The following is a 19,962-nucleotide window of genomic DNA, read 5'->3' on the forward strand; positions in this document are numbered from 1 at the left end:
ACCTCACAGACCTCTCTGCTAGGTTCTCTGGGCTAATGTTCCGGAAGCAACAGTTACCCACACAAAGGCTAAATTAGCACAATCCAGCTATATTTTCCTTCCAGGAAAGAGGATTTAGGTGTGGGTTTTCATACCTGGAAGCTTTCAGTAGCATTCTGGGGGGGGGGGGGGGGGGCAGATACTGAGCAAAAACACCAAGCAACTTGACTGTGAAGTTAAACGCAAAAAAAACTTCCTGCATGGGCAGAGTGGACCCCAAACCTCTGGGGTGTTCCTGCCCAGAGATGTTTCCACCCACCAGCAGCCACAGGACCCAGGGTACAGGGACACCCTCTGCATACCACACACTGTCCCTAAGCTTCCCAGCAATAGTGTTTGTTAAACTAAAAACAGAATGCAGCACAGCTCAAAGTGATGTGAAGTAGCTGACATTTTGACAAACTCTCACTCCTCAGAACCTTACATAAATTTCCGGGAAGACGAATGCAATAAATGCCTAATTATTAGACTCAGAGAAAGGACTGCTGAACCTAGTAAGGAGCCGCCTCCCGGCATCTGCTCTGTTTAATTCAAACGCCATGGAGTACCGTCCCAGGACCAGGTGTCGTTACATGGCTCTGGTTAACTTACATTTCTGCAACAATGCTAGTGCACCCTCACATACCCATAGAGCTAAGCACCCTCTTCCTTTGCAAGAAACACAGGCTACGAAGCGAGTCCGCGAAATTGCCAATGTCCTACTTCCATTCCAGGAAAGGAGTCCAAGGAAGTGTGTTCAAGAGGGAGTTGGATTAGAAAATTAAGCCATAACTGTCCCCCACCCCATGTGGGCTCACCAGGGCGCCGCCGGCCTCCCACCAGGCAAAGCCCTGCTCTCCCTCTCTCTTCCTTTCCTGCGCAAGTAACACGCGCATACACGGGCACACGTGGGGGGACACGCGCGCGGAAGTGCACACGCGCGCACAAACAAGGACACACGCGCACTCGTGGACACATGAGCACGCGCAGAGACAAGGGCACAGGAGTGAACGAACGTGCACGCGCAAACAAGAGTGCACGGGCACCCGTACACACTTGCACGTCGGCACTCAGACTGGGGTACGCGGGCACACACAAGCACACGCGCACACCAACCCAAAAGTGCCCCCACCCCGTCCCAGCGCCCGGCGCGCCCGCGTCGCCGCTCCCAGCACCCTGACCCTTGCTCCAGCGCCCCTCCCCCGTCTCGGGGCTCCCACTCACCTGGCGCCGGTGCCGGCGCACCCGCGCCCCGCGCGCGCACCCTCCAGGCGGCCCGGGTGTCAGGGCGCGCAGCCGCATGGCCGCCCTGGCCCCCGCGGAGAGCCGGGCCGGGCGAGGAAGGCAGAGGCAGGCGCGGACACCTCTCCGGCGGCGGTGCCAGGCAGGTATGCCTCCTGAGCCCCTGCGCCTCGGCGTCAGGAAAAGTTCGACCCCGTGAGCCCCGGAAAGAAGCGGCCGCCAACTCCAAGTCCACTCTGCCGTCAGAAGTCAGATGCCGGGAACAAAAGCCAGAAGAGTGAGCGCACGGTCCCCCGGCGCCCCTCCATCTGACACGAATTAGCCCTCCCTCCCCCACCCCAGACGCAGCTCCAGAGAGAAGGCAAAAGGCTTCTCAGCCAAACCCAGGAAAAGTGGAGAAGAAACGCCTCCTAGGGCAGGGCTGGGGGGCAAACCTTCCATTGCCCTCCGTCGCCCTCCGCCCTCCCACTGGATTTACCCCCGCCTCTGGCTGGAGTACAGCTTGACTAGGATTTCAGACCTCTCCAAGAATGCAGGCCCTGGGGCTTAAAATCAAAACCCGCAGGCTCTTTGCCTTCGGGGATTTTAAAATCTTGTATACTGTCCAGTAAACCTGCATCTGTAATGGTCAGTATCACTGGTAATCTACACTGCTAGCAAACAGTGGCTTTGGAGTGCAAAGAAGGAAAACTCTCATGCAGAAAGGCCTCTTTCCAATTTGCTTCTTCAACTAAGGAAAGGAAGCATTAGCAGCCTTGCCAAAGAGGGTTGAGAACCAGGTAGAGGTCCCAGCAAGCTCAAAGTGAACGGTTATGGTGCCTTGCACACCTGGGGTCTGGGATCCACCGCACCCCTCCGTCCCCTTCCCATCCAGAGTGCCATCCAGCTCCCAGCAAAGCACAACCCGTTTTCCTCTCTGGGTCTGTGATTTTAGAAGGAAATGAAAAGCCTGTTCTTAATTTTTTTTAAGGAGATGGAGGTGACTGGGATGGTGGGGTCCAGGTGTCACACGAAGAGGTAGTCAGACACCTGGAAAGTGGAAGGGTCACTTCGCCTGAAGGACAGCCCAGAGGGGTGGGTGGGCATGATCCACAGACAGAATGGCCCTGTTTCGATGCCTGTCAGACCCCACAGGACTGACTTGTCTTGGGCTGGGGTCGTGGAGCAGTGGATCTAAGCTTTCCACCATGGAAAGCTCTGGCAACCCACTCCTGGGAAAGGCTCCCTTGATCGTGGACATGTTCGGCTGAGGCCACGTCCTCCCTTCCGTGGGGTCCCGTAGAGGAGGTCCATGCATAGTAGCACATGGCCTAGGGAGCTGTATGGCCTCAGCCATAGCGGAACTGTGTGCCCTAGTGGCTTGGCCGGCCTCCACGCCCAGCCCAGGGTGCGATACTAATGACCTGTGTTGGTGTAACACTTCAGATCTTCAACTCCGCTTGCAACTCCAAATGTCTTAGCTTCGGAGAGCAGTCTGGGTGGGCTAGACCTGGGCCTTTATGGTTAACACATGTGCGAATTCCAGCCATCAATTCAAAGGCCAGCATTAACCTCTCAGGTTCTGGCACTGAATACCCATCTTTCCATTTCTGGGGTGGAATAGCAAAGCTGCTCTTCAACTTTCAAACACACACACACACACACACACAAAAACAGGAACACACCATTCTGATTCCTTGCCTGGCAGCCACCCATTCATTCTCATTTCCCTCCATCCTTCAGATAAGATGATTATTCATCTGTCTCTATAGTCATTTGTTCGTTTGTTCATTAATTCATTTTCTAGATTCATTCATTATTATTCACTTTTTCTATAGAGTAGTTAAACTTTAGTTTTTGCCAACATCTCTCAGGGCTATTTCTTCATAGGTATCCCTCACCCCCATGTGACTGCAGGATCCCTAAGAACGCACATCTGTATCAGATTCATTTGAGTCCCCAACATCTAACACAAGATGGAGCCCAGAGCCGCGTCTGCAAGCTGAGCTAGAAGCACATGATTCTGCTGTCTGGGGGCGCACGATGCAAACACTTCTTCCAGACGTCAGCTGGATCGATCACCAGTCTCACCCATGGAACCAGCAGAAGGAACCTGAATGCCAGCAAAGAACAGGTAACTCCCAGAATGATAAAGCTCCTTGAACTCGAGGACCGGGCTCCACACTCTATGGGGCCCCTGGAAATGATGGTCCTGAGCTCCTAGGCCCATGGCTGCCAGACTGGAAGTCAAACAGGTGTTTCCACAGGGGACATCCGAATCTCCTCTCACTTGATTAAAAGGTACATCGTTCAGAAGATTCCCACACTTTATTACTAATAACCCGTCAGATGCATGCGACCACACCTCACAGATAGTGACGACAAAGTGGGAACCAGGGACCAGAGACGGTCGTCGGGCTACAGCCCAGACCACCCCAGCCCAAGCAAACTTCCCCAAATACAAAACTGGGACCCCTGTCGGACGCCCCGCTTTGCCAGCCGGCCCCCTCTCTAGCCCCCTAACCCTCCACCCTCCTGCACCAGCCGGCCCCACCCACCCCCAGGCTTCTCCTGCTCTGCGTCCCTCAGAGGCAAGCTGAAGTGTGAGGGTTTGAGGCCAGCTCAGCCCAGGGACCCCAGGGGACCCCAGGAACCAGGGCAGGTACGGAGCCAGCTACTCTAGCCTCTCCGGACTCACCCACTACTGTGCTGCCAGCCTGGCCCGCCCCTGGTAAGACGGCGGTCCTCCCTGATTCTCGCGGGCCGGACCGCCTGCCTCTGCCTTGCGGCTGCACCGAGTCCCCAGCAACAAAGGAGGTTCTTTGTGCTCAGGACGGACCTCAGGGGGCCCGGGTCCAGACTGTGCGGGCAAAGCTCCAACACCAGGCCTCGGGGCTGCATCACCAGCCCGGGCTGGGAACCCAGACTGGACTGGGGACAGAAGCCCTGCGGTGAGACCGACCCTAACACGGGATGCGAGGCTGGCCCATCCAGGACCCCGGGGTTCTCGTCCGACTGAGCGGAGGGAGGGCTGCTGCCACACGGCCCGTCGTCACACACTCACCCAGCCATCCCGGAACGCTAACGAGCAGCCTGTGTGTGCCTGGCGTCACGGGGACTCCGGTGACGAACGACTCCTCTTTACCTGATGGCAGAAATATCTGCATGTGGCGTTATGAGGGGGCACTGAGCCACTCATGGGACTTTCGGGAAAACGGGCGACGGGTGGGCCGAGACCTGGAGGAGAAGTGGACAGGAAAAGAGCCGGGAGACCAAGCGCTGTGCATAAGGCAGGGTGTTTGCGTGAACTGAAGCACAGTGTGCGTTCGGGGCGTGGACCCCAGGCAGGCGGGCAGAGGCCGCATCCTAAGGGCGGGCATGGGGGTGGTGAGCTTGGTCCCTGGAGGAGTGGAGAGGAAGGGGACCCTCAGTGCAAGCCAGGGCCTGACCCCGAGGGCAGCGGGAATCTCTAGCGGTGAGCGGGAAGGAACCACATGAACACCCTGTGTCCTGGGGACCACCTGGTGATGAAGGGGTTTACTAACACGGAAAGGAAGAAAATGACAGTGATTGCTGTGTTGGGGGACTGGAATCGGATGCTGGTGTAACTCGTGGTTTCAATGTAGAGACACAGATACTGACAGAAATCAAAACTGATGCAAATGTGCACACGCACATGCACACACACCCATGCACAAGCATGCACCCATATACACACACGCATATATACACTCCCCAGCTCTGTCCGTGGTGGGTGGCCTGAAGCGGCCCCCAACAGTAGTGGTTACATCCAGCACCCACGTCCCGGTTTTAAAGTACTGTTTCCCAGTAAAAGAAATCAGGGCTCCTTGGAGACATGGCTGGTTTCAGATCTGAGCCAGGGATACCACAAATGAACCTGCAATGTTTTTTTTGTTTGTTTTTGCCAGAGGGTAAAGGAATGCTCCCAGAATGACGGGGCTGCATCACCAGGGGACTGGAGTGGGCTTGCAGAAATTGCCCCTGGCCAAACTTGGGACAGCTTGAACATCGAAATAAATAGTGATAATGTTGATTATAACCCATTCAATTAAATAGGAATTCATGAGTCCTACTGATAGAAATAAATAGCTAAATGAACACACCGTGGGTCTGATGAGACACAGCTGCCTGCATGGTGTCAAGGCACCTCCTGACCTGGAGGGACGAGGGCAGGAGAGGGCGGCAGGAGACAGGTGGAGGGGGCGGGGTACGGAGATCGCGGAGGTTTTTAGCCTCTACTCATTATGGGAACTCACAGAGGAGAGCCGTGAGCCACCATTCTGCCCCGTCACTCTTTGGAGAAGATTCACATAGCCTCAAAGAATTGTCCCTTATTTGTTATAAAAGGGAAAACAGCAAGTCTGCGACAGAGCCGGCTGGCCATGCCAGCCTGAGCGACCGTGGCCTTCGATGGGACACACCCACCATGAGAGCACGGCTCTACCGTCGGTGCTCCTGCAGAGGCACAGCCTGACCCTGATCTTGACCAGGTATCACCAGATCCGAGCGAGGGACACAGGGGCCAAAATCTGGGGTCCCTGGGAGCTGAGCGTGGAGGGTCCATCTGCTGGCTAGATACACCCTCATTCCCAGCCCCAGAGTCTGCAGTGGGGGTCACCAAACACTCCGGGCAAATGACTCCCGTCTTCACCCCTCCATCCGCATCACACAGAAGATCCGCCACGGGCCGGTCACACCCATCCATGGCTCTGTGACGCCAAGTGCCAAGGTGTTTCCAAGAACCACCTAAAGCACTTTCAAAAGCACTTTGCTTCTGGCAACAAAAGAGACTCTTGCTTGAGCTTTTTTTAATGCAATTCTTTTTTTTTTTTAAATAAATTTATTTGTTTTGATTTCTGGCTGTGTTGGGTCTTCGTTGCTGCGCGCGGGCTTTCTCTAGCTGCAGCGAGCGGGGGCTACTCTTCGTTGCGGTGCGCAGGCTTCTAATTGTCGTGGCTTCTCTTGTTGGGGAGCACGGGCTCTAGGCGCGCAGGCTTCAGTAGTTGTGACGTGTGGGCTCAGTAGTTGTGGCTCACGGGTTCTAGAGCGCAGGTTCAGTAGTTGTGGCGCACGGGCTTAGTTGCTCCGCGGCATGTGGGATCTTCCCACACCTGGCATGGGACCCGTGTCCCCTGCATCAGCAGGCGGATTCTTAACCCCTGCGCCGCCAGGGAAGCCCTCTTGCTTGAGTTTAAGGAGCTTCTGATACCAGTAAGCTGTCGCCAGCTCTCATCTGCAGAAAACTCCACGCTTCGCTCTCTCTCCTGGTCGGAAGGCAGGGACACCAGTCATGCTGGCACTGGAGGCCCAGCGATCAGCTCTAGAGGCCGGCCTCGCACGTGGGCCCCGCACAAGCACAGCCCTTGGGCAAATCCTAACTCTCAAGACCATCCACCTCCACCCTTCCCCGCTCAGCCGGCCCCTGCTCCATCCCACACCCGGGAGGGCAACAGGACACAGTGGGCCTCGAAGGGCACTGGTCGCATTTCAGTACTTCCTGACGACACCCAGGAGCCCCATGAGTCCATCTCACTGATGGCAGTAGGGCCTGTTCCTCAGACGATGAGGGAGCGCAGGATGGGGCACAGGACACAGGGGAAACCAAGTCCCCAGGGGATCCAGGGATGTGGGGTGAGGGGGCAGAAGACTGCACAGCCAGCGAGCAGAGGCACATCACCTAACCCGGGGACATCCTTGGGGCAAGAGTCAGATTAAAGGTGCCACATGTTGGGAGCTGGATCGGCGAGGACATTCCAGCAGCAGGAATGACCTCCTCCTAGAGGACACAGGACTGTAGGGCTGTGTTCCCACTCCAGGTTTTGTCCCCCACACCCCTCTGTGTCTCACCAAAGTCATAGTAAATCAACCTCAGTGAACCTGTACCATGAGTCCCCTGACCTCACGGGAGGTCATCTAGTCCAGCCAATTAAGCCAAAATGTCTTAGTTGGCTACAGAATTCAAGGCGACTCCCATCGTGAGCCCACAAGCCCCTCCCCTCAAGGGGAGTCCTGCGGCGGCGACAACGGCGGCCCCGTGGGGTGGGCGCGCCATCCAGGGACCCGGATCCTTGGGCGCGTCAGGTGCGGCTCTTCACGGGCACGGCTCGTGGCTCCCTTTCAGGACAAGGGGACCTCCTCGGCGTACCGCTTTGGGCCGATGCTAAGAAAGTGAGAACTGGTTCGCGTTTCCCCTCCACTCTCCCCTTTCACGCGTTTCCTTCCCTCGCCTTCAAAAAGCACAGAAAACGTGCTTCCTCTACAAAAATCAGCCTCCGGTATGTGCTTTTCCCCCCTTTCCTGCTCAAAAACAACAACTGTTTCATTAAAGAACAGGCAGAGAAGAGCAAAAGAAAGGGATGGATGAAAAGGCTGGTGCCTCCCCCCCACCCCCGGCAGTTATGTCCCCCTGTCCCGGCCATTCCTCCTCTGTCTCCTTGTCATCCCTAGAGAGAGGGAAGGGGCTAGGGAGACACGGCTGCTTCCTGGCGGGGCGGCAGAGGCATCCTAGCTGCCTCCCCTGCCCTGTGGAGGGAGACAAGGGTGCGGCAGGGAGGATAAGGGCAGGCTCTGTGGAGACACCAGCAAACCACGGGGGCCCTGGCTGTGTGCGCTCCTGCCCGAGCGGACACCAAGGCCTCATACTCAAACCTAAGAGAAGAAAGCGAACCCCGCGCACCATGTTCCTGCCTCTGCCCTCACAGGCACGGAGGACATCCTCCCATCCTCCCACCTCAACACGGACAGGCTCCCCCTGCTCTGGGGGAAAATATCTGCAGGAAGGGGCAGGCGATTGAAATAATAAATACCAGACTAGTGCCTTAAGTCGAGTTTTCTCTCTGCACACCGAGAGGACCCCACCGGGAGGGAACTCTAAGCCTGGAGGGCCCTCTGCCCTCTGCCAGCGATTCTGGTCTCTTACACTAGAATCTCACACGCGGAGACCTGCCCAGGGTCGCAGAGCTGAAGACCCCGAGCCCACAGCCCCCAGTCCTCACGTCCATTCTCAGACCTCTGTGGTTTCTGACAGTGTCCCGGACCTAGCGGGGGCCCCATCCTAGCCTAGCTAACCTCAGGAAATGGGCCAGTGGAAGACTGGTAGGTGGCCTTCGTTTAGTACTGAGGGGAGATGAGCGTTGAGGACAACCAGAGCTTCCTCCTCACTCGCCACCACGCATCTCTGCACCATCCCTTGACCCCAAGTGCAAAGAGACCCCCCCAGAACAAGCTCCTAAGCAAGACCTTGACACCCACAATTCTAAGACGCATTCTGCTGCTTTCAGCACAGAGCACCAGAAGTGGAGAGGGAACGTGCAAGTCCGAAGAGAACAGACATGGCTCACCTGGCCTTTTAAATTCCTCCCAGTACAGACAGACCTTGTTTTGATTGTACTTCGAAGCTACTGCATTTTTTTACACATTGAAGGTTCATGGCAACCCTGCGTCGTAGGTGATGGTCAGCATTTTTTAGCAATAAAGTATTTTTAATTAAGGTATGTACATTGTGTTTTAGACATAATGCTACTGCGCACTTAATAGACAAGAGTGTAGCGTAAACGTAACTTTTTTACTCACGGGGAAACCAAAAACGTCACGTGACTCACTTTACTGTGATATCCACTTTATGGCCACGGTCTGGAACCAAACCCTCAATATCTCTGAGGTGTGCCGGTACCATCAAGTTGAAATGCTTCAGAGTGGGTTTCCCCTAACAGAGGAAAATCTAGATCATGGTCAGGTCTGGTGATGGGCTGCAAAATGCCAGCAGTGCAACAGACAATCTCCACCTCCCACCCCCTCCAGAAACGCCGGTTCTGCGGGGGTGTCATCCCCATCTGTTGGCGACCAGCGGAGGCTCTGGGAAGTTTAGCCTGGTGAGCAGAGCCAGCCTCCCATGGGTGGTCCCAAACCCAAGCCATTTCCCCAGGCGGGGTGTGAGGACGGAGGGGCCACACCTGGCCTGTCCTTCTGCTAGAACACAGCAGCCGGGCAGCCCTCCTGTCCACTCGGCCCCAGCACATCCTCCCCCGGTGTGCCAGGGAGCTGGCTCCTATGAGGAGGGTATGGTTGGAAAGGAGACACCGACAGAGCGCCCTCTGAGTCACCAAGCCTCATCTCTGGATTAACCCCAGCCTTTTCCTTCCTCCATAGTTCTCCTGCGGACCAAAAATGCCCCAGTATTCCCTGGCTTTGACCAAACCTGGCTAGACCACATCTGGAACTCTGGGGAGGGACTCTGCCCATAAGAGCGCTATGCTGCCTCCTCCGAGATGGGCTGGACCGAGGTGGGCTGGAGAAACGGCCGCAGAGAGCACCTCGGGGCACCCTGGACCTGTTCTACTCCTTGCTGTGTGTCTGCGAGTTTATCAGTCATCACTCTGGGCCTCTATTTCTTCATCTGCTAACGAGAATGATAAACTCACTACTGACCTCAAACAGTTCTTGTGAGTTTCCCTCCAGATGATGCCCGGAGAGGCTTTGGTACGGTGCCCACTAAAATTCCTTCTTCCCCTGCTAAGAGGGGTCCCTGCACAGCCAGAAGGGTTTGGGGGACTAAGTCGAGAGGCCCCAAATAGACAATGGGAAGATAACATCACAGTTCCTGAGAAAGTTGGGCTGTTTCCATCCATATGAACAAGTTTTGACTATTCCTGAAGCTGAAAAAAAGCAGACCTTGTTTCTGTTTATTATTGTCACTGTGAACCGGTGTTTGTTTTCCCGGGCCGGGGTGAGGCAGGCAGGATTGGGTCCCATCTTGCTCTGGGGAAGCCAGGACTTTAGGGTGACTCCCCGGTAGCTGGGTCACCCTCAAACTCGGTAAGGCCGTGACGAAGCTGGGAACACACCTGGCCCAATCAACGTGTTCTCAAAGAGAGCGAATAACTAAATCCTCTGATCTGAATCCTGGCAAAGCAAGTTCCCCAGCCTAGTGTGACGCTCTTGACTTGAAGTAATCTCTACTTCACCCAAATCATGCCCCAAGATGCTCCGGCATGTGGAAAGCATGTTTCCAGTAAATAACGCTGCTCGCTGCAACTCAGAAAAAAGAAACCAAGCCCAGAGAGCAGGAAGCACCCACCCCACACGAGGGGCAGAGCCCTCAGCCGCTCGCCCGACCAGTGCCTTGGTCTCCTGCTGGCTCCCAGCCCCAAGAAAACAGCCCCGTATCAGCCACTCTCCAACAGCCCACGATGGGCCGGGTGGTGGGTTAGCTGGTGATTTCTATGTCAGTTCCCAAATTTTCTGAAACGTCAGTCAGGTTGCATTTATAATCTTTAAAACTTAGGGTTAATACAACTTTTATAACTTATAATTTTAAGAAGTTAACGCTTATAAGTTTAAAAATATATCCGTAGCACAGTACTGACAATCCTCTTAATTGTCCTTTTTTTTTTTTTTTTTTACGTTCTTCCAGTTCCAGTCCCACCTGACCACTGGGGCTTCTCATCTGGTGTCTAAACTAGCAGCAGACACCTGTCCGTCGAGGTCAGACAGACAAGGGACACTGCCTGGGCCCTGTCCCATGGCCAGCTTTCTCTGGGCGTCCCTAGGCCCTGCACCCACTCACAGTAAACTACACATGTCCTCCCGGCAGCCAGGCTGTACGGGACACACATTCCTGGCGGAATGAATGACTGTAAATCAATAAAGACAGACGCCAGGTTTTAAGGCAACGGTCACTGGAGGCCACACCCTGTGGTCACAGCTGGGCTGGGCCTTGGAACCTGTGGCCTCATATCTGCTGCCCTTTGATTTCTGAGTAGCTGACGGACAATGACTCACAGCGCCCACGCACCCAACCTTCCATTCATTGCCCACAGTTCACTGCGTGGGAGGGACAGAGAGTTGATAAAGCCCGCTAGAAGGAGATGGTACCAGTGATGAGAAGGCGAGGGCCAGGGCACTGGGTGCCAGGCTCAAGGTCAGACTTGACTCTGGAGAAAATGAGGAGTCAGAAGTTGACAAGCAAAGGGGTAGGAGGGGGCAGAGGGTGGGGATGGGAGGGGGCAGACCTCCCGTGAAACGGGCCAGCAGAGAGGGGAAAAGGTGTTTCAACCAGGACCCTGCTGGTGCAGCAGGAAAAATGGCGGCTGATTCCGAGGGGGTCACAACCACCGAAGCTGGGCTGGGAATTAAGGGGGAAAGAGCCAGTTTGGTGGAGGCGATGAGGGGTCTGTGTAGGGCCGGGACCTTCAGAGGTCATCAGCACTCACTGGGGGACTGCAGCTTCAGATCTTAGATGTCTGGCATGCTTTTGCTGCAATCTCGGGTGGGATGGGTGCGGATGGGCCCCCGTAAGCACGGGTGCAGGGCTCCGCTCGCTAGCTCTCTGATCTCCTCTATTATGAGCATGGGGTCTCAGGGCCCACCTTCTGTCCAATCGGCTGGCCAGGTCCACTGTGTACCCACTGTGCATGAGCTTGGGAAGGCCAATGCCAGGGACACAAGCCAAGGTCACTGCCTGCAAGGAGCGCTCAGCGTGGCCTCCGGGAAACCTCCCTAAGTGGGTGCTGCCGTCCACCGCCCTCCACAGTCGGCTCCCAGCGGTGCTTCGTTGCCCCGTTCACACCAGCACGCGGAGCCTGGTACTCTCGGCAAATCAAATGCAGAAGAACGTCTTGACCCTTTGCCCAGCTCGCAGGAGGTACACCTGGAGGACGGCAGGTGCCCGGACCGTGAGGCCCTCGAGCAGCCTTGACTCTCGCTCCCCCGCGGTCAAGCCTCACCAGCGTTTTCCTCCCCGTGCTGACTCCCCAGCAGACACAAGAGGCTGCCTGACACCCATCTTTAAAGATGGCCCTCCTGGGGCCCGCATCTCGGCCCATTTCCTCATCCCCTTCCAGGGAAACTCCTTCAAGGGTTGGCTGGAGTCCATGCCCACTACCCAGGGTCCATGCCCAGGGTCGACAGCCAGACTTCCCTCCCCATCCACCCAAACTGCCCCCCAGTCCCCACCTAGCTCGCGACACCCAGCCACAGACGCTGCTCTTCACCTGCCCCAGCTCTCAGCTCACCTGGCTGCTTCCCACCCGCCACACTTCCCTCTCCTGGAGTCCATGCCCCCGTGTCCTGGGTACCTTCTCTCTCTTGGGGCCTGCCCTCATCTCCCTTGGAGAGCTCTTGTCCCCTGGGCACCTCTACATGTCCTGGACTCTCTCCTCTGTGCACGCTCCCCCCGCAGCTGTCCCCTCCAACCCACCCTATCGTCGCTGATGACATCCCACCTCCCCTCCAGGCCTTCTCTCCTGACCTGCTGAGTCCCGGGCATCGCTAGCCCCACACCTCCACCGGGCCGTCCCCTCAGCATCATGAACCTCAGCCCTCCAAGTCAGAACTCTGGGTTTTCTCCACACAAGGACCACACAACCAACGTGTCAGCAAGCCCTACAAAACAAACCCCCAAAAGACCTTGCCCTGGTCTCCATCCCCACCACCCCAGTCCCCCCATCAGCAAGCTGACTGGCTCTCTGCGTCCACAGGCCCTGCCTTAAATAGGAATCAGGACTGGACAAAGCTCCAGCACAGGCCGCTCCCAAGCTTCCACAAGGACACCTTTAACCAAAAAAACCCCAAACTTCTGACCCTGGGCCCATAGACCATTTTTGCCAACCCCTGCCCACCTCGGACCTGTTCAACTCCCCTGCTCTTTTCCCACCTGCTGGGCTAGCTGCTGCCTCAGGACATTTGTACATGCTGTTCCCACCACCTGCAACTCGTGTGGCTTACTCTTCTCTTCCTTCAAATTTTTGCCAAAACGTTACCCTCTCCGAGAGGCCTTGCACAACACCTGAGGACACAGCCCTCCCACCTCGGCCCATACTCGCTCCCCCTATGCTGTCTTGTTCTCCTTCAGTGTCCTTATGGCTACCTAACTTCCTGTCCCGGGGGCAATGTGGATAGGTTTACTGCCTGTCCATCCAAGAGGGCAGGGACCCGTGTGCCTGGCCGGAACAGCGCTAAGCACCAGCTGAGCGATGAATGAATGAATGAATGGTGCTCCTGAGGGCCCTCGGCAGGCCCCTCCCTGACCCCTTCAGGGCTCCCCACCTCTCAGAGCCCAGTCGCTGCGTGTGGCTCTTCCCGGCAGAGGGTGCCCACCCCGTGCCTGGTCTCCTCTCTCCCCTCCTGCCTTCCACCCGGAGGCCCTTCATCCCAAACACCCACACGCGTCTCCCTGCGGGGTGCTCTCAAGGTGACGTGGGTGACGTCCGCTGGCCCCCGCCCATTAAGTGCGTACAGCGCCCCGCGCTCGCCGCCGCTCCCCGCCCGCGCCTCTCGAAGCATGTCACGCGTCACCGTGGGAAGGCCCGCACCTATTTACTTCATGAATGGGCAACGGAGGCCGGAAACGGGATCAGGGACGCCGCCAGGGCTCCCGCCCAGCAGCGCCCGCAGGACAGCTCGGCGCACTGCCCTTTGCAAAGTGAAGCACGTAGAGCAAGTCGGCGGCAGCCAGACCACAGGGGTCCTGTCCCAAAGCAGGAGAAGCGCAAGACATGCTTAGGCAGCGACTCCACCAGCACAGCGCATGCAAACAGAAATCTCCGTTTCTTCGTGTAGAACAAGCACATGGTGGGCGACTCCACGTCCAGGAACGCATTCTAAGTCACTGAGCACACAAGTAGATCGATTTAGTTGGAAGGCCCTTCATCACAGAAGTATGCACAGCAGGAAAAACCGGACGCAGTTTAATATCCAACAAAGTGCCTAAGGCAACTGATGGCACTAACACGCCGAGGAATCTGTAATAGTACACCGTCAGAAAAAACAGCAATCAGATGCGTGTTCATTGACGTGGAAATGCCCAGGATAAACTAACAGAGGTACAAAAGAACCCAAGTTTCTCAGTTTTGATCGTCCCGCCGGTCTTGCCCCGCTCCCAAGGCATCTCGCCACTGCAAAGGACAGCTGGCTCTGGGGTGACGGAGATCATCGTCCAGGTTCACTCCCAGCCCAGGGGTGTGAACTTACTTCGCAAAGGGGCCTCCAGGTGCACCCCAGGAGCACCCCCGAGGCCCCTGGCCCCCGAAGGAGGCCTCTCTTTGCAGTCCCCCACTGCTCTTTCTTGACAGACGAGCAGGGCGCCCTGTCACCCAGCAGACAGACAAACCCAGGGCCCAAGCCTGGGCGCCGCTGGGTCCTCCCCATGTGCACATTCCCCTCAAGACCCCGGCCATGTGTCCAGGTGCTGGCGCTGGATGCCAGCAATAGAGCATGAACACAAAAAGGTCCCGGGCTTCCCTGGTGGCGCAGTGGTTGAGAGTCCGCCTGCCGATGCAGGGGACACAGGTTCGTGCCCCGGTCCGGGAAGATCCCACATGCCGCGGGGCGGCTGAGCCCGTGAGCCATGGCCACTGAGCCTGCGCGTCCAGAGCCTGTGCTCCGCAACGGGAGAGGCCACAACAGTGAGAGGCCAGTGTACCGCAAAAAAAAAAACCCTGACAACTTGTAGAGCACTCTGGAATTCTTTTCATCCTAGTTCATTTTTTTTAAGCACTGAGTGATTTCCCTAGCCACGAATAATTGGGGAGATGTCGGGGGCATTTGGAAATATGCGGAATCTTTTTTCTTTCAATCATCACCACAAGGGGGGCAGCCACTAACTCGCACTGAGAGCAGGTAGGGATGCTGTGCAATTCCTAGTGCAAACCCTCCGACAAGAATTATCCCACCACTGCAACGAAGACCCAGCGCGACCAAATAAATAAAATAACTAACTAAAAAAAAAAGAATTATCCCATCAAATGCAATGAAGCATGCCCTGAGGGGTGCCCTCACACGGTTCAAAAGCATGTATCATGGAATTTTCCAGAAAGTCTACAAACTGGAAGGATGCCCTATTTCAGGAGGGCCGGGTAGGAGGTGGGCGGTAAGCAGGTCCCCAGGACCTCTGCTGTCTGCCTGCCTGTCTGTCTGTCAGTCCTGAGCCTCGGGACCACTCCCACCGCCATCAACGAGGCCGCAGCACGTTCTCCCCCTACAGACAGGGCAATGCTTCCCGTGAGCAAGAGGAAAGAAGCGCTTCCAATTTCAGAGCCCTGTGCAGGTTCTCAACATAAAGGGGGAAAGGAAATTTGCTATCCTGATGGTAGCAAGTTGCAGCAAGCCCAGGGCACGCGAGATCAAAGAGTCTGGGTCACCTCCAGGTAATCCCCACCAGGAATGCTTCCTCTGCTCACAGTTTTCTTTTCTTTTCTCAGCCTAAGGCAAAATGCAAAGCTCCCTTCTGTGCCCCTCCTTTCAGCTGACTTGGTACTCTTCAGAGCATCACGTGCTCACCAGACGCTCCCACCTTCCTCACAAGTGTCCATAAGCCCAGATTTCAGGAGCCCGACCAGGTGCACTTCTCACTAGAGCTACGTGGTATGGGGGGCAGAAAAGGGCACCAGGTTTTCATTGCACGGACACAGGGTTGAGGCCCACTTTTGCCTTCACTTGCTTGCAAAATTCAATTGTGTTTCCTCCCTAGAAAAACTGGGACAGAATCACCCCAGCCCCACTCAGCAGGCATAGGACAGGCAGGTGACCGGTACAGAGGTGCTAGCCTCACTCATGGTCGCAACCATCTCCATCCCTCAGTGCCCGCTTGGGGGTCCCCTGTGGGGTGTCCCTCTGTGCACACCCAGCGGGAAAACCTAGCTCTGCCACCAGACTGAGCCTCCTTACAGGGCAGGAGGGGGCTTTGCAGGACCTCTGGGAGCCAGTCCGTGGACCAGGGCGTGAGAAAACCAGCTAAAACCTCCTAGAGCCCCAAACCACGTCAGGACATACAGATGTCCTGCCAGCTAGGAGGTGGCACAAAGAAGCTGACCTTCCCTTTGTAACCACCGTGACCCACCCAGCAAGAGAAGAGAGCCTTGCTGCTCTCCGGGCCTCGAGGCCTCCATCAAGGTCAAGGGCATGACCCCTGATCCACCCTCAACACCGCACCACATGGACTCTGAAGGCTGCTCCCCGCCCCGTCTATCTCTGCCCACCCCCTACCCCCTCCGCCCATGCCAAGACCCACTCCATCCAGCCGTCTTCAACAAGAGAGAACAGGGCTGCAGAGTAGACGGCTGAAAAAGGACTTAAGAGAGAGGCCCGCGCAGTGTGGGACCTCGTTAGGACCCCGATTCGAACACACCTACTGGAAAAGTCATTTTGAAGCAATCAGGGAAATCTGAATACAGTACAGCAACTGGGTGGCGATGCCAAAGAATTACCGTCACCATAATATAAGCAAAGTGCCTGGGACTTCCAGAGCGCACACACCTAAGCGTGCAGGTGAAAAGTCACGTTGGCTTCAACATCACCAAGATTATCATCACAGGGAGAGGAGGTCGGGGAGCAAGTACAGCAAAACCTTGGTAAATGTTGAACCTGGCTGTTGGGTTTTATGATTATACTCCTTCTACTTTGGGAAATGTTTGAAAACGTTCACAATAAAATATTTTTTAAAAGGAAGGAAGCCGTAACACACACAAGGACAGCACTCAGCCTCAGGTTTGCACAGAGCTCAAGCTCAGGCCCCCTTCCTATAGCTCCCTTCCTATAGCATCACGATAACTCTGTGGGGTTTCGGGTGTTAGTAAGGAAAACTACTAATAGTGACAGCTGCCCCATTTTACAGCTGGGGAAACTGAGGCTCGGGTTGGCAAGGAGGGGAGAAAACAGAGCCAATGCCCTCGCTAAAGCAGAGGGGACCAGGATGAAGAGGGGCCTGACAGCAGGTGCCTAACAGCCTGGACCCCGCGCCCGAGACAGGTCCTTCACATCAACACGAGACTTCATGTTTGGGGAGGGTGGGGGCGGTCGTGATTACCTGATGAACCTCCGAGTCCCTGAAAGCCACAGCCCACACACACACCTTCACATTCCCTTTGAAGGGTCTCCCAACACCCAAGGCCAGCCATGGCCCAACCCGGGCCTTGTCGCATCCCCGAGTACTGCACCAGCTGGCCTGGGCCTCCCGTCCCGCATCCCAGCCCTCGGCTTTCCTGAGTTGCCCCGCCCAGCACCCCGCAGGCTCCCGCCACGAACTCCTGGCATGTGCGCACCTGGGCCTCCCCGTGTGATTTCTCCGAACCATGATACCACCTCCAGGAGGAAACAGGCAAAGAGAAGTCAGCTCCTTGGCCAGGATGGGGACGTGCCGGACTGGGTGGGCAGCCTCTCTGCCAGGGAGCTGGCCGGGCCTGCCTGACCCAGGGGCCTGCACACCAGGGTCCGTAGCCTCTTGCTCCCCAGCTCGCCCAGCACCCGACCGGAGCCCGAGGCGCAGGCAGAGTTCTGTCCGTGCTGGCGACCAGAGGACAATCTCACCTCCTCTCCCCTTGACTGGCCACCGAAATAAACAAATAGGAAGCGGAGTGAAGGCAGACTGTAGGCCAACTTTAAAATTTCCTTGGCGATGGTCGATCCCAGCAGCAGGATCCACGAAGGAACTGCTCAGAAGAGCGAGGAGTCTCAAAACCAAAATTCCCAAGAACATGTGAGATCTCACCTCCTCTCACCTCCCCGGCAAGGGAGCAACAGTAAGGACCTGAGAAATTTAAATAACACCCACGATGACTGAATAACTACAACAAATGTTCACCGTCCCCCCAGAGTCCAGGCCCCTAAGTCCAAGGGTGCCTTGGGAACACTTCCTTGTCCCTGAGAGGATGGCTACTGACTTGGCCTCTACCCCCTGGCCCTCTTATTCTAACTCGCTAGCTGGAGAGGGGGTGCAGCCCGAGTCCAACGCACAGACGGAGACCCCGGACCCACATGGCAGCACCCTCTCTGCCCCAGGGTCAAGAGGGCGCCAAAGCCAGGACATCTGGACATCCCTGGACCCACACTGCCGGATGGAGTTATCATACAAGCCACATAGGTCGTTTTCCAATTTCTCGTAGCCACGTTTTGAAAAGAAACAGGTGATAGCAATTTTTAATGATCTATTTTATTGAACCCAATATATCCAAATGGTTATTATTTCACCATGCAATCAACATGAAAATTATTCATGTTACCTTTTTTACCTTTTTGTACCGTCTTCAAAATCTTGTGTGCATATCACGCTAACAGCACGTCTCAGTTTGGACACTAAATTTTCAAGTTAAAGTGAAATGTAGGCCTAGCAAAACAATAAAGTTGTGTTCAGTGGGAAGATATCAGTACCCTGCTACAGCTTTTTGAATGTAAATGACTTAAAATTAACAAGGAATTTGGAATTCCCTTCCCCGGTCACACCGGCCACACTTCACGCACATGGCCGTCATCAACGTGCTGGACGGGCAGCCCTGGGCTCCTGAGAGCACATCCTCAGCGGAAACTGTTCACTCATCATTTTCAGAGGAAGATGAAGCAAAACGCAAAGGAGGCAGCACAAATGCTCTCTGCGAGCATCTGCTAAATTAGCAGTGTTGAGGCAGTTGCTATCCAGTCACTGGAAGCATGGGTCCCCCACGGTGCCTCCAGGGGAAGCCAGCGGGGCCAAACACAGCTTGTCAGGCACAGAGGGGACCGGACTAGATCTGAATGTCTTTTTGGCCCTGCAGAACCCTAGAGTTCATTCTCCTGTAGCTCAAGGGCAATATTCTAGCCTTTTATCTTTGTATCTAAGTTGTACACCCAGAGCAGCATGCTCATATTCCTTGGAATGTTCCTCTTGCAGACCTGCATTTCGTCACAATGCCCCTGGACACCACTGAGGTTGTTAAAGAGACTTGTACTCTACTTCTCTACCATGTTGGTTGTAGGATGTGACTGACAACCCTGCAGGGACCCTACAGAGGCATTCCCTCAAGATTCGGTCTCAGGGCTTCCCGGGTGGTGCAGTGGTTGAGAGTCTGCCTGTCGATGCAGGGGACACAGGTTCGTGCCCCAGTCCGGGAAGATCGCACATGCCGCGGAGCAGCTAGGCCCGTGAGCCACGGCCGCTGAGCCTGTGCATCCGGAGCCTGTGCTCCGCAACGGGAGAGGCCGCAGCAATGAGAGGCCCGCGTACCGCAAAAAAAAAAAAAAAAAAAAGATTCGGTGTCAGAAACATCTCTGCTCTTTGGAATAACTTGTTTCTGATTCTGTTGTCTGTTTTTCTTGAATTCATTAATTTTGTCCTATAGACACGATGAAGCAATTGAAAACAACTGTTTCCCTTATTGAACTGGCTGCCAGGTAGCTCACAGCTAAATCAATGTGGTAACCAGGATATTTGGTATACCCACTGGATGCTGACCTTCCACAGGCCTCACAGGCTTCTCAGATCTGTTTTTTCTCTCTTTCTCTCTGTATTGCTTTCTGAATATTTAATCCTGATATATATATATATATATATATATATATATATATATACTTCCGCATGCTTTTCAAATCATTTTGGAAATTTGGAAATTTGGATTTGGAGGTTTCAAGGATAAACATAACAAGCACATTTACGTCTGTGTTAAAAGGCATGTGTCTGGGCAACCCGGGCTCTGGGGGCTGCCCCACAGGTTCCCACCCAGGGCAGCAGCATGAGAGTACCATACTCCCACACAAACACCAGCAAGACTGCAGACACCAGAGCAGAGGACAAGCCCTCCCCTGAGACATACCAGTTCCAGATTTATTCTCTCTGTTTCTAGATCACCGTGAGCTAAAATCATCTTCACAGACCTCACAGGCTACTCTCCCAGCTTACAGATGAGACAGACACTTCCCAGACGTAAATCAACTGACCCGGTCACACAGCAGCTCTCC

General features: G+C 55.3%; 1 protein-coding gene and 1 long non-coding RNA gene across 9 annotated transcripts in view; one reads left to right on the forward strand and one right to left on the reverse strand.

Moving 5' to 3' along the window:
- Nucleotides 1-19,962, reverse strand: part of TNS3 (tensin 3) — a 224,337-nt gene that overhangs the window by 186,832 nt on the left and 17,543 nt on the right. The gene's annotated exons all lie outside the window — the stretch shown is intronic.
- LOC113629556 (uncharacterized) lies at nt 1,190-6,072 on the forward strand. The gene is made up of 3 exons (XR_003436604.1): nt 1,190-1,537; nt 3,157-3,373; nt 5,608-6,072. It is a non-coding gene; the product is annotated as an uncharacterized LOC113629556 (long non-coding RNA).

Source organism: Aethalodelphis obliquidens, unplaced genomic scaffold (genome assembly GCF_003676395.1).
Source record: "Aethalodelphis obliquidens isolate GAN/ISIS:26980383/991018 unplaced genomic scaffold, ASM367639v1 scaffold27, whole genome shotgun sequence".
Lineage (NCBI taxonomy): Eukaryota > Metazoa > Chordata > Mammalia > Artiodactyla > Delphinidae > Aethalodelphis > Aethalodelphis obliquidens.